The following is a 12,853-nucleotide window of genomic DNA, read 5'->3' on the forward strand; positions in this document are numbered from 1 at the left end:
ATTTTTCCAGTAGGGTCCTGCGCGCCCGCGCAGCAATGCTGAGCGGCCGCGCAGCAGCCTTGCGCGCCCGCGCAGAAATGCTGAGCGGCCGCGCAGGGTCGGGGAAAAAGATGAATTATTTTAGACTTCTACTTCTGTTTGGCTTCCAACTTCTATTTAATCTGAGTTTTATGGGACTATTATATAAGTAGATTTGAGACGTTTTCATAGAGAATAAGAAGGAGATTATGTTTTAGATTGTGTTTTGCGCAAGAAGCGAAGGAGATAAGGAAGAAGACCGATTTAGCACACTGCAGCGAAGAGGAAGCATATATTCTTGTGATTCTTGTTTCGTTGTAACGTTGGATGCTAGTTTTCTTGCTTTGACTTATTTACTCTTGTGACGTACTCTGTTTTAATATAATTAGTTTAGTTATTATTTTCTGGTGTTGTTTATCATGATTTCATATGAACCCATGATAGCGATAAGTTCTATTATGGGCTAATCGTGATCATGGGGTTGCAACGGATTTATTATGGAATTCTTTAGTTAATTGTTTAATACTTTAGTGTGTGATGATTGCATGATATCTAGTATTGGTTGTGCGTATTCGTCTTATGTGCGTCGCGAACATATAAGATAGGGTGTTAATCTCTTGTGAAGCGACGGTGGATCTTGAAATTTAGAACTTGCCATGCTAGCATAGGTTCATGTACGTTGTGCTTGATTAGTGGGTAATTCTAACAGTTTTATTTGCCCTATGTAATCAAAAGGAATAACTTGTGCTTAAATCGTTGTGTTGTCAATTTCTGTAGACATATAGGAACTCAACATAATTGATGACTATTCAACTTCTATCTTAATTGTGGATGTTTGGTAGAATGGTATTAGTACAATGAAAGTTGGCTTTTATCAGTTTCGTGTTATTCGATTAATGTCATCACTGTCACATGCTAAAGGTAATAACAATGGCTATAGAAGGAAGTAATAATGAAGTTGTGATCTCATGAGTGTTTTATTATTGATAAATTGAAGTGTTAATTAAGTAGTTAATTATAGTTAATATTTAATCAACAATTTTAAGTGTTATTATCTTAACATTGAGAAGTAATCATACATTGGTGAGTGAGTTTAATTAGACAATAACTTAGTCTGAGTCTCTGAGGGAACGAACTAGAAAGTATTCTATATTACTTGCGAACGCGTATACTTGCGTGAATATTAGTGCATGTTTTCGCCCTAACAAGTTTTTGGCGCCGCTGTCGGGGACTCGGCGTATTTGTTTAGTTTATGTACTTACCATCATTGGTCATTAGGACTCAGTGATTAGGACGTAGTTAATTACTCTTTTCGATTGTGTTTCAGGTACTTTAGCAAGCATTTATGCAAACTCGTTCTCGTGCTCGCAAGAGGACCTTAGATACAGCTGAGGAGAAAGACGAAGTTCTTGATACTCCGGAGAAGTTAGATTTTGAGGATTCGGATTCAGGAACTGAGCAGAAAGAACCAGTAAACATGGGAGATCGTATTGTTCAAGCTGATCCAGCTCTTATGGATTTTTCTCGGCCTAAAATTGATGACATTCAGTCAAGCATCCTTCATCCGGCTATTCAAGCTAACACCTTTGAAATCAAGCCGGGCACTATTCAGATGGTGCAGAATTCTGTTTCTTTTGGAGGAGCGGCAACTGAAGACCCCAACATGCACATAAGGAATTTTGTCGAGATCTGCAGCACTTTTAAGTATAATGGCGTGACTGATGAGGCTATCAAGTTGAGGCTTTTCCCATTCTCACTGAGGGATAAAGCTAAAGACTGGTTACATTCTGAACCAGCTGGGTCAATCACTACGTGGCAAGATCTTGCGCAAAAGTTTCTGGTGAAGTTTTATCCAATGGCAAAGACTGCTGCTATGAGGAGTGCTCTTACTCAATTTGCACAGCAACCTACAGAATCTATGTGCGAGGCTTGGGAACGCTACAAGGAAATATTGAGAAAATGTACACATCATGGAATGCCGGATTGGATGGTAATCACTGGTTTTTATAATGGTTTGGGGGCCCAATCTCGGCCCATGCTCGATGCAGCAGCTGGAGGCGCCTTATGGGCTAAAAGCTATACTGAGGCGTATAATCTTATCGAGACGATGGCTGCAAATGAGCATCAAAACCCAACTCAGAGGATGACGTCAGGCAAGGTAGCAGGTATTCTGGAAGTTGATACAGCCACCGCTATTGCAGCCCAGCTCCAAGCACTATCAATGAAGGTTGATTCTTTGGCTACGTATGGAGTTAATCAAATAGCTATGGTTTGTGAGCTTTGTGCAGGTTCTCATGCTACGGATCAGTGTTCTCTTGTCAACGAATCTGTTCAGTATGTGAATAATTATCAGCGACAACAGCAGCCTGTGCCAGCGACCTATCATCCTAACAACAGAAATCATCCAAATTTCAGCTGGGGGAATAATCAGAATGCTATTCAGCCAACATATCAGCAAGGAGTAAGTAAACAGTTTAACCCACCTGGATTCCAGCAACCACAACAGTATGCTACAAGGCAATCATATCCTCAACATCGTCAACCTGGCACTCTTCCCAGTGACACGGAAGTACCAGGCAGGAAGGAAGATAAAGAGCAAGTCAAGGCTATTACTTTAAGGTCTGGAAAAGTAGCTGATACTGAAAAGGCAAAAGAAGTCGAAGCTGAAGTTAGAGATGAAGAATCTAAGCAAAAGGAGAAAGCGGCGGAACCAAGGAAGACTACTGTTGAACACACTCTGCCTGAGGCTAATACAGGGGAGAAACAGCTCTATCCTCCACCACCTTTTCCTAAGAGATTGCAGCAACAAAAGCTGGATAGACAGTTCGGGAAGTTTCTGGAGGTGTTCAAGAAACTTCACATCAATATACCTTTCGCTGAGGCTATGGAATAAATGCCTAGTTATGCGAAGTTTATGAAGACTATTCTTTCAAGGAAGGTGAAACTGGATGACCTTGAAACCGTTGCTCTCACGGAAGAATGCAGCGCGGTTCTGCAACAAAAGTTACAACCAAAACTGAAAGATCCAGGAAGCTTCACCATTCCTTGCACCATTGGCAATCTAACTTTTGACAAGTGCCTTTGTGATTTGGGAGCAAGCATTAATCTGATGCCGTTGTCGATCTTTAAAAAGCTGGATCTGCCTGATCCAAAACCCACATACATGTCGCTACAATTGGCGGACCGTTCCATTACTTACCCAAGGGGCATAGTTGAGGATGTGCTCGTCAAGGTGGATAAGCTCTTCTTTCCTGCAGATTTTGTTATTCTGGATTTTGAGGAAGATAAGAAGATTCCCATAATCTTGGGGAGGCCTTTCTTGGCTACTGGCCGTACCTTGATAGATGTGCAAAAAGGGGAACTTACTATACGGTTCCAAGATCAGGATGTGACCTTCAACGTATTCAAGGCAATGAAATTCCCTACAGAAGATGAGGAGTGCTTAAAAGTGGATGTGATTGATTCTACGGTTACTTTGGAACTCGATCACATGCTAATGTCTGATGCATTGGAAAAGGCCTTAGTGGGGGATTTTGAGAGCGATGATGAAGATAGCAACGAGCAATTACAATATCTGAACGCTTCTCCATGGAAGCGAAAGCTCGACATACCATTTGAATCTCTTGGTACTTCTGACCTTAAGAATGCTGAAGGGAAGCTCAAACCATTAATAGAGGAAGCACCTACCTTGGAGCTTAAACCATTACCTGAACACTTGAGGTATGCTTTTTTAGGTGATTCATCTACGTTACCCGTTATTATTTCAGCTGACCTTTCAGGTAGTGAGGAAGACAAGCTCTTAAGGATTTTGAGAGAATTCAAATCGGCTATAGGATGGACCATAGCAGACATCAAGGGGATAAGTCCTTCATATTGTATGCATAAAATTCTGTTAGAGGAAGGTAGTAAGCCAACTGTGGAACAGCAGCGAAGACTGAACCCGATCATGAAGGAGGTGGTGAAGAAAGAAATTCTGAAATGGCTAGATGTAGGCATCATTTATCCTATTTCTGACAGCTCGTGGGTGAGCCCCGTGCAATGTGTACCTAAGAAAGGAGGTATCACTGTGGTCGCAAATGAAAAGAATGAGCTCATCCCTACTCGAACAGTTACAGGATGGAGAGTATGCATGGATTATAGAAAATTGAACAAAGCCACAAGGAAGGATCACTTCCCTCTCCCATTCATTGATCAATTGCTTGACAGATTGGCGGGACATGAGTATTTTTATCTTCTGGATGGTTATTCCGGGTATAATCAGATTTGTATTGCACCAGAGGATCAGGAAAAGACTACCTTCACTTGTCCATTTGGCACATTTGCTTTTCGTAGAGTTTCGTTTGGGTTATGTGGCGCCCCGGCCACCTTTCAGAGATGTATGATGGCTATATTCTCTGACATGATTGGAAATAACGTCGAAGTGTTCATGGATGACTTCTCCGTATTTGGACACTCATATGATGAATGTTTGAATAATCTGCGCGCCGTACTCAAAAGATGCGTGGAAACTAATTTGGTGCTTAATTGGGAGAAATGTCATTTTATGGTGCGTGAAGGCATTATCCTTGGGCATAAGGTCTCTAGCAAAGGTCTGAAGGTGGACAAGGCCAAGGTGGGAGTTATTGAAAATCTTCCCCCACCTAATTCGGTGAAAGGAATCCGTAGTTTTCTCGGTCATGCGGGTTTTTATCGGCGATTCATCAAGGACTTTTCAAAGATATCTAAGCCGTTGTGCAATCTACTTGAGAAAGATGTGCCTTTCAAATTTGATGATGAATGTTTGGCAGCATTCGAGACTCTCAAGGAGAGTTTGATCACGGCACCAGTTATTACAGCACCAGATTGGACAGAACCGTTTGAGATGATGTGTGATGTGAGTGACTATGCGGTAGGTGCAGTTCTGGGACAGCGCAAGAAAAATCTCTTCCATGTGGTCTACTATGCGAGTAAGACTTTAAATGGGGCCCAATTGAACTACACCACTACTGAGAAGGAGCTTTTGGCTATAGTCTTTGGCTTTGAGAAATTTCAATCTTATCTGCTTGGTACGAAAGTGATAGTATTCACTGATCATGCAGCTATTCGCTATCTGGTTTCTAAGAAGGATTCGAAGCCGAGACTCATTCGTTGGGTGCTTTTACTTCAAGAATTTGAGTTAGAGATCAAAGATAGAAAAGGTACCGAGAATCAAGTAGCTGACCATCTCTCTAGGTTGGAGAATCCCGATTCTACTTCACAAGATAGGACGTTAATCAATGAATCTTTTCCGGATGAGCAGTTGTTTGCAATTCAGGAGGAAGAACCATGGTTTGCAGATATTGTAAACTATCTTGTCAGCAATATAATGCCGCTTAATTTGACATCCGCTCAAAAGAAGAAGTTTCTGCATGAGGTGAAGTGGTATATGTGGGATGAACCATATTTGTTTAGACAGGGAGCTGACCAGATCATCAGGAGATGTATCCCGTTCTGTGAGACGGAGGGGATATTACGAGACTGCCATTCCACGGTTTATGGTGGACACTATGGAGGTGAGAAGACGGCAGCTCGTATTCTGCAAGCAGGTTTTTTCTGGCCTACTTTGTTCAAGGATGCTCATCAGTTTGTTTTAAGGTGTGATCGTTGCCAAAGAGTGGGAAATTTGTCAAGGAAGGATGAGATGCCATTAAATGTGATGCTTAAAGTCGAGGTCTTTGATGTATGGGGAATCGATTTCATGGGGCCTTTTATCTCGTCTTGCAATAATTAGTACATCTTGCTGGCAGTCGATTATGTCTCAAAATGGGTCGAAGTTAAAGCTTTACCGACAAATGATGCAAAGGCAGTGCTAAATTTTCTTCATAAGCAAATTTTCACAAGGTTTGGAACGCCTCGGGTAATCATAAGTGATGAAGGATCGCATTTTTGCAACCGTAAGTTCACTTCTATGATGCAGCGTTATAATGTGAATCATCGAGTAGCTACTGCCTATCATCCGCAAACAAATGGTCAAGCGGAAGTGTCTAACAGAGAGATAAAGCGCATTCTAGAGAAGGTTGTTTGTCCGTCAAGGAAGGATTGGTCTTTAAAGCTCGATGAAGCTGTTTGGGCTTACAGAACAGCATACAAAACTCCACTTGGGATGTCACCGTTTCAGTTGGTTGTACGGTAAGGGATGTCATCTACCGGCGGAGCTTGAGCACAAGGCCTACTGGGCATTGAAGAAATTGAACCTGGATTTAGATGCAGCTGGTAAGAAAAGAATGCTTCAGCTGAATGAACTTGATGAATTTCGACTGCAAGCGTACGAGAATAACAAAATGTATAAGGAAAAGGTGAAGAGGTGGCACGATAGGAAGCTACATCCTAAGTTATTTGTGCCAGGGCAACAAGTTCTGTTATTCAACTCTCGGCTCCGACTTTTTCCTGGGAAGTTGAAATCAAGGTGGTATGGACCTTTTATTGTCAAAACTGTGTTTCCACATGGAGCGGTGGAAATTTTTGAGAATGATTCGGACCAAGCATTCAAGGTTAACGGTCAGCGGTTGAAGCACTACTATGGGGACATGGCAAACCGAGAGGTGGTTAGTGCCATTTTGTTGACTACTTGAGAAAGGTACGGAACGTCAAGCTAATGACGAAAAAGAAGCGCTGCGTGGGAGGCAACCCATGAATTGTTGTTACAGGAACCCTTAGAAGTTAATAACCTATCCAAAAACACAAAAAAATCAGAAAACAGGGGCTGAAAAAAAAAATTTCCAGAAACCCTCTGCGCGCCCGCGCAGAAATGCTGAGCGGCCGCGCAGGGGTCGAGTTCCAGAAAATTTTTTGCAGTTCCGAAAAAAAAAAAAAAAAAAAAAACAAAAACATAAAAACCCATCACAGCCCATAAACCCACGAATTCTTTTCCCATTATCCCATGATTTTATCCCTCAACCCCACTCCTAATCTAATTTAACCTACTCCACACCCTATATATACATACACCTATCCTACATATCTCCCACAAACTTTCTACACTTAAACCTCTCATAAACATCAAAAATCAGTTCTTATACACTTTTATTCACAAATCAATGGCACCCAAGAGAGCACGCACTATTGACAGCAGCAGCACAGTTCCTACTGCTGATTCATCAAGGGGTACTGCTGCAAGGCCTCGGTTAACTGACAGAGCTGCGGAGGAGGAGTACACTAGGCTGTTGGGGAAGCCGATTCTGAAGGAGAGGGGGTTTTTACCATCAGGGAGGGATGGTGAGTTGTTGCCCATGATTGCAGAGAAGGGGTGGATAGCTTTTTGTGAGTCACCCGAAGCAGTACCGATGAGTGTTGTTCGCGAGTTCTACGCGAACGCGAAGGCTGAAAAGAATGGGTTTTCTGTAGTTCGTGGGTTGACGGTTGATTATCATCCTGCGGCGATTCGCCGTGTGATTGGACAGCGAGAGAGAAAGCCCGAGGAGGAGAACTGGAATGAAAAGACTGCTGAGGATTTTGACTTGGATTTGATTTGTGCGACTCTCTGTCGACCGGGCACAGTTTGGAACCGCAGTCCAGCCAATAATGAGTATCGTCACTTTCCGGCGATCGCCATGAACAGGTATGCCCGTGCATGGAATGCATTTATATGTGCTAATATTTTGCCTTCTTCACATGCACACGAGGTCACAGTTGAGAGAGCACAGTTGTTGTGGGGAATTCTGAATGAGGAATACTATGTGGACCTTGGTGAGTTTATCTACCAAGGAATTCTGAAGTTTTTGAGGGGAGCAAAGCATATGAACATCCCTTATGCATCCACGGTTACGAAGCTATGCCGAGCAGTAGGAGTGAACTGGCCGGCTCATGAGCAGTTATAGTTGCCAGCAGCTCCGATAGATTCTGGCACTCTGAATGGGATGCAGGAGTGGACCGGTGGTGAGCCTGAGGAGCATGGGCTGGGTTATCGTCTTCCAGGAGGACGTCCAGCACGATGTGCTACTATGGCTAGGCCAGGGCATGGTGAGGCTGGTTCTTCGAGAGCTCAGGAGGGTGCTGGGATGGGTGATGCCCAGTATGGGAGGCTTTCACGGCGGATGGATGCCATGTATGAGACGCAGAGCAGGTTTGCTCAGGAGCTCACTCTTGCGTTAGGGACTGCTTTTTGAGGCCTTGGAGCTGATATCCAGTGGCCAGTTTTTGGTGAGGACTCTGCATACCCGCCGCCTGATACTCCACCCACTAAGGGTGATGATGATGACTCCGAGTAGATATACCCTGTGTTCCTTTCTACTACCTTCACTGGGGACAGTGAAGATTTTAAGTTTGGGGGTGGTAGTTAAGGAATATTTTATGTGTGTCATATAGCTGCATATTCATGATAGTTAGTTCATATAGTTGCATAATTTTTGCCATAGAGTTTTTTATATAGCTTTATTTGATTGTCATATCATATAGCTCATGCATATACCATGATCCCTTTTGCAATGATTTATCGACTGAATTGTGATATTGATGCGAGTGTAGTGATAGCATTAAAGTGTTATTAAGTTGTGTAGGTTGATATGCATGCTAGAAGCACTTGTATTTTCACTAAGTCTTAGAGAATGCTTAAGGGCTAGATTGTTGTTATGATCTGATTATTTTTGAGGATAATCTATTTATTATGCTTAGAATTTGATAATAGGTTCTTAGTGGTAAAGACATGAAAAAGAAAAAAAAATGGAGTAAAAATGGAATTTGTTGCTAGTTGTGGCTAGGCGTCAAATGGCTAGTAGCCGGCTCGCATGTTATGCGAGTAGTCTAGGGTTGAGCAAGATGGAGCGAAACGCACTTGCTCAGAGAAAAAAAAATAAAAATAAAAATAAAAATAAATTTTTTTGCATAATTGATCAAGAGTGGGCTCTTTGGTATTCGAGTTATTAAGTTCTTAGGGGACTTTGTGCCTAGTGGCCTAAGGCTTTTAGAGTCTGGGATCCGCTAACCTAACGCTCGTTACATGGATACCATTGTATAAGTCTTTTGTGGACCTCACTCATTGCACGGTCAAATAAGCATTTGAGTTGTAAATAAAAAGCACGATTCTGTAGTAAGCTCCAGAGTTCTTGTAGTGTTGTATATCACTTTGTGCCTAGAATTTTTATTCTTTGTATAATCGTAGGATTGCCTTGAGGATAGTCTAGTCATAGTAATTGGTCTAGTTCTGAAGCATATCTGTTAAGCATTTGCACACACCACGTTTCTGGATGTATGTCCGTTTGCATGAGTTTATTGATCTTTAGTGTCTAACTGCATTCGTTGAGACGTGACAATTTGGTTGGTTAATTGTAGTAAGGGGGATCGTTGCATTTTCATATAGATTGCATTCATGCATATTTTTATTTGTTTTGAGTCTGTGACGCTTGAGGACAAGCATCGATTTAAGTTTGGGGGTGTGATAAGTGGCATTTTATACCACTTAGATCGTCTTAAAATGGCTTAAATTGGTGTCTTGAAATCAAGTATTTTGTGTATTTGATGCGTTTTTCTAGTGTTTATACATTTCAGGGTATTAGTTGCATTTCGGAGGAGGAATCGTCAAGAATAAGCCTTGGCATGTGTTCACCATTGAGAGAGGAAAAGAACGGGCAGATTACGGCGAAGAAACGGAGCAAACCTGGAATTTTTCCAGTAGGGTCCTGCCCGCCCGCGCAACAATGCTGAGCGGCCGCGCAGCAGCCTTGCGCGCCCGCGCAGAAATGTTGAGCGGCCGCGCAGGGTCGGGGAAAAAGATGAATTATTTTAGACTTCTACTTTTGTTTGGCTTCCAACTTCTATGTAATCTGAGTTTTATGGGACTATTATATAAGTAGATTTGAGACGTTTTCATAGAGAATAAGAAGGAGATTATGTTTTAGATTGTGTTTTGCGCAAGAAGCGAAGGAGATAAGGAAGAAGACCGATTTAGCACACTGCAGCGAAGAGGAAGCATATATTCTTGTGATTCTTGTTTCGTTGTAATGTTGGATGCTAGTTTTCTTGCTTTGACTTATTTACTCTTGTGACGTACTCTGTTTTAATATAATTAGTTTAGTTATTATTTTCTGGTGTTATTTATCATGATTTCATATGAACCCATGATAGCGATAAGTTCTATTATGGGCTAATCGTGATCATGGGGTTGCAACGGATTTATTATGGAATTCTTTAGTTAATTGTTTAATACTTTAGTGTGTGATGATTGCATGATATCTAGTATTGGTTGTGCGTATTCGTCTTATGTGCGTCGCGAACATATAAGATAGGGTGTTAATCTCTTGTGAAGCGACGGTGGATCTTGAGATTTAGAACTTGCCATGCTAGCATAGGTTCATGTACGTTGTGCATGATTAGTGGGTAATTCTAACAGTTTTATTTGCCCTATGTAATCAAAAGGAATAACTTGTGCTTAAATCGTTGTGTTGTCAATTTCTGTAGACATATAGGAACTCAACATAATTGATGACTATTCAACTTCTATCTTAATTGTGGATGTTTGGTAGAATGGTATTAGTACAATAAAAGTTGGCTTTTATCAGTTTCGTGTTATTCGATTAATGTCATCACTGTCACATGCTAAAGGTAATAACAATGGCTATAGAAGGAAGTAATAATGAAGTTGTGATCTCATGAGTGTTTTATTATTGATAAATTGAAGTGTTAATTAAGTAGTTAATTATAGTTAATATTTAATCAACAATTTTAAGTGTTATTATCTTAACATTGAGAAGTAATCATACATTGGTGAGTGAGTTTAATTAGACAATAACTTAGTCTGAGTCTCTGAGGGAACGAACTAGAAAGTATTCTATATTACTTGCGAACGCGTATACTTGAGCCTGAGGAGCATGGGCTGGGTTATCGTCTTCCAGGAGGACGTCCAGCACGAGGTGCTACTATGGCTAGGCCAGGGCGTGGTGAGGCTGGTTCTTCGAGAGCTCAGGAGGGTGCTGGGATGGGTGATGCCCAGTATGGGAGGCTTTCACGGCGGATGGATGCCATGTATGAGACGCAGAGCAGGTTTGCTCAGGAGCTCACTCTTGCGTTAGGGACTGCTTTTTGAGGCCTTGGAGCTGATATCCAGTGGCCAGTTTTTGGTGAGGACTCTGCATACCCGCCGCCTGATACTCCACCCACTGAGGGTGATGATGATGACTCCGAGTAGGTATACCCTGTGTTCCTTTCTACTACCTTCACTGGGGACAGTGAAGATTTTAAGTTTGGGGGTGGTAGTTAAGGAATATTTTGTGTGTGTCATATAGCTGCATATTCATGATAGTTAGTTCATATAGTTGCATAATTTTTGCCATAGAGTTTTTTATATAGCTTTATTTGATTGTCATATCATATAGCTCATGCATATACCATGATCCCTTTTGCAATGATTTATCGACTGAATTGTGATATTGATGCGAGTGTAGTGATAGCATTAAAGTGTTATTAAGTTGTGTAGGTTGATATGCATGCTAGAAGCACTTGTATTTTCACTAAGTCTAAGAGAATGCTTAAGGGCTAGATTGTTGTTATGATCTGATTATTTTTTAGGATAATCTATTTATTATGCTTAGAATTTGATAATAGGTTCTTAGTGGTAAAGACATGAAAAAGAAAAAAAAATGGAGTAAAAATGGAATTTGTTGCTAGTTGTGGCTAGGCGTCAAATGGCTAGTAGCCGGCTCGCATGTTATGCGAGTAGTCTAGGGTTGAGCAAGATGGAGCGAAACGCACTTGCTCAGAGAAAAAAAAATAAAAATAAAAATAAAAATAAAAATTTTTGCATAATTGATCAAGAGTGGGCTCTTTGGTATTCGAGTTATTAAGTTCTTAGGGGACTTTGTGCCTAGTGGCCTAAGGCTTTTAGAGTCTGGGATCCGCTAACCTAACGCTCGTTACATGGATACCATTGTATAAGTCTTTTGTGGACCTCACTCATTGCACGGTCAAATAAGCATTTGAGTTGTAAATAAAAAGCACGATTCCGTAGTAAGCTCCAGAGTTCTTGTAGTGTTGTATATCACTTTGTGCCTAGAATTTTTATTCTTTGTATAATCGTAGGATTGCCTTGAGGATAGTCTAGTCATAGTAATTGGTCTAGTTCCGAAGCATATCTGTTAAGCATTTGCACACACCACGTTTCTGGATGTATGTCCGTTTGCATGAGTTTATTGATCTTTAGTGTCTAACTGCATTCGTTGAGACGTGACAATTTGGTTGGTTAATTGTAGTAAGGGGGATCGTTGCATTTTCATATAGATTGCATTCATGCATATTTTTATTTGTTTTGAGTCTGTGACGCTTGAGGACAAGCATCGATTTAAGTTTGGGGGTGTGATAAGTGGCATTTTATACCACTTAGATCGTCTTAAAATGGCTTAAATTGGTGTCTTGAAATCAAGTATTTTGTGTATTTGATGCGTTTTTCTAGTGTTTATACATTTCAGGGTATTAGTTGCATTTCGGAGGAGGAATCGTCAAGAATAAGCCTTGGCATGTGTTCACCATTGAGAGAGGAAAAGAACGGGCAGATTACGGCGAAGAAACGGAGCAAACCTGGAATTTTTCCAGCAGGGTCCTGCGCGCCCGCGCAGCAATGCTGAGCGGCAGCCCAGCAGCCTTGCGCGCCCGCGCAGAAATGTTGAGCGGCCGCGCAGGGTCGGGGAAAAAGATGAATTATTTTAGACTTCTACTTTTGTTTGGCTTCCAACTTCTATGTAATCTGAGTTTTATGTGACTATTATATAAGTAGATTTGAGACGTTTTCATAGAGAATAAGAAGGAGATTATGTTTTAGATTGTGTTTTGCGCAAGAAGCGAAGGAGATAAGGAAGAAGACCGATTTAGCACACTGCAGCGAAGAGGAAGC

General features: G+C 41.4%; 1 non-coding gene across 1 annotated transcript; it reads right to left on the minus strand.

Annotated features, from left to right (window-relative positions):
* Window positions 1-1,888: 1,888 nt before the first annotated feature.
* LOC141681715 (small nucleolar RNA R71) lies at window positions 1,889-1,995 on the minus strand. The gene has a single exon (XR_012559141.1). It is a non-coding gene; the product is annotated as a small nucleolar RNA R71 (small nucleolar RNA).
* Window positions 1,996-12,853: the final 10,858 nt, after the last annotated feature.

The sequence above is a fragment of the Apium graveolens genome, chromosome 8, assembly GCF_009905375.1.
Source record: "Apium graveolens cultivar Ventura chromosome 8, ASM990537v1, whole genome shotgun sequence".
In the NCBI taxonomy this organism is placed as follows: Eukaryota; Viridiplantae; Streptophyta; class Magnoliopsida; order Apiales; family Apiaceae; genus Apium; species Apium graveolens.